The following is a 2,558-nucleotide window of genomic DNA, read 5'->3' as shown; positions in this document are numbered from 1 at the left end:
TACAGTGACAGGACCATCTTCCCCTGGAAGCAGAGAGGGTCTGGACGGTGAAATATGTACCAGTAACTGGGAATTAACACTGAGAGGGAAACTGGTGGCTGCCGAAACAGGACATTCCTTACTTGTTCATTGAGTCTCCCAACTCAAGGTGACCTTTTTGTGTATGACAAAACAAATCTGCCAAGCCTGAGCAATTGCTGTGATTGCTGATGTGTGTGGACCCAGTACAGCAGTCTGTCTCACGGAGGGTTTCGTTTTGTTGGCCCCCTCCCAGACAGAATGCCTTTTCTTCACTGATGGCTCTTTCCGGGTGGCCTCTCCAGCTGCTTCTTTATCCCCTGTATTATCAGAATCCTGCTCAACCCTGGCAACAGGAAAGTCGAGGGAGGAAAAGCGAGTGACGGGGGTGAGGGAGACCTGTGACTCTTCTAGAGCCAAGGAGGGCTCCCCGCCCCCCTGCTGCCAAATACCACTTTCTGCCCAAAGCCTCTAGTGTGTGGTGGTCCTGCTTCAGTGACACCTTATTTCGATAGGGACATGTCACTTTTCTATCAACTTAATACCTGAAGTGATAATATAGCCTGTCCGTTTGCTGTTTCAAAGCTGTGATACATTTTCTTAAAATTAAAAGAGTTTTACTGGCCCCTCCCCCCCCAAAAAAAATTTTTTTTAAGACATCATGCTTTGAAAAGTGGGAGGGCATCAGAAATGAGGAAGACCCTCAAGGGAATGGATTGACAGTGGCTGAAACAATGGGCTCAAAAACATAGCAATTATATGGGTGACACAGGATGTTCCATTCTGTTGTATAGAAGCGCTATGAGTTGGATTACATACATGTAAACCAGAAAAAATGTATATGTATATATAAAATTAAGTTCAAACCAATTGTGAGAGACAGATAATTCATGAAATAATCATATTGGTATATGCAGCAAGAGTGTTTCTGGGCACACAGTAGCAGTGTTGCTGCCCTCACTGGGGTAGAAGTTAGAGCCAGTGAATCTCTTCACTTTTAGTACTTGAATTAATGAGAAAGATGGGAACAGAAGGGAAACATAAACAATGAATAAATCTTTAAATAAACTGAGTATTAGGAGATTAATAAATAAAAATACTTCATATTAAGTGGACAAAGATATAGCTGTCTTTCATTACCCAGACAGTATGGACTGAATTATATTGAACTGCCTTTAGTTGTAAACACCAGTTAAATTGTGGCGTTACAAAGAAGATACAGTATGAGAGAATAGTGCTAAGAAGAAAGGTTTGCTTTTGGTCATGCAGCATACTTTACTCAAACAAGTATTCCCAAACTGGAAACGAAATAAATCAATTGTTTTGTGGGAGCATTGGCCCAATCTGTATCTATTCCTTTTGACACACATCACATTCTTCATACCGAAAAAGAAAAACTCAATTTTAGGTATGAGCTAAGGAGGTGCTTGAATTGTTTATTTTAAATCATTAGTAATGGTTCTTTAATAGCTGTCAGAAGTAGTTTTAGAAATACCCTTTCGGGGAGTGGGGGAGCCAATAAAAACCCAAGGAGAAGGGAACAACAAGAGACCTAAAATCAATGGCAAGGAGGGTGTAGAATGCCTGGTGGGATTTGATCAAGTACAATGTAGCTGAGAGGAATTACTGAGAGCTGAATAGGGTTAAACATGATAATGGGACAGGAGGAAAGTAAAAGGAAATGGAGATGAGGAGGCAAGAGACATTTCTAGAGGTATAAATATAGGCATGTATATATGTAAATATATTGATAAATAATGATAGGAATATAGGTCTATGTATATATTTTTATATGTTAAGCATCAAGGTAGCAGACAGACATTGGGCTTCTACTGAAGTCCTCCCTCAATGCAAGAACACTTTGTTCTAATAACCTGGCATTCTGTGATGCTCACCTTACTAACACAGTCACTGAAGACAAAATAGGTGCATAAGCAAATGTGATGAAGAAAGCTGATGGTGCCTGACTATTAGAAGATACAGCATCTGACTTGAAGTTAAACAAGCTACCATCTAGCAGGGAAGCAACAAAGCCCACTTGGAAGAAGCACACCAACTCGTGATCACGAGGTGGAAGACCCAAAACAATCATATCGATGCGAACGAGGGGAGTCAGAGTGGAGACCCAAAGCCCATCTATAGACAATTGGACATCCCCTCACAGAAGGGTCACAAGGAAGGGACGAGCCAGTCAGGGTACAGTATAACACCAGTTAGGGTGCAGTATAACACTGGTGAAACACACAACATTCCTATAGTTCTTGAGTGCTTCCTCCTCTCTCCCACCCCCCAACTATCATGATCCCAGTTCTACCTTACAAATCTGGCTGGAGTGGAATATGTACATTGGTACAGGTAAGAGCTCTTGACACATGAAATCCAGGACATAAACCACTCAGGAATAGTAATGGGAGTAGTGATGCCATGAGGATAGGGTGAAGGTGGGGGAGGAAAGGGGAAAACGATCACAGTAAATCGACGTATCACACCCTCCCTCCCGAGGGGGACGGACATCAGAAACATGGGTGAAGGTAGATGGC

Source organism: Echinops telfairi, unplaced genomic scaffold (genome assembly GCF_000313985.2).
Source record: "Echinops telfairi isolate 266 unplaced genomic scaffold, ASM31398v2 ScPeMD7_7421;HRSCAF=8459, whole genome shotgun sequence".
Lineage (NCBI taxonomy): Eukaryota > Metazoa > Chordata > Mammalia > Afrosoricida > Tenrecidae > Echinops > Echinops telfairi.
The sequence above is the reverse complement of the archived record's forward strand: the minus strand, read 5'-3'. Positions refer to the sequence as shown.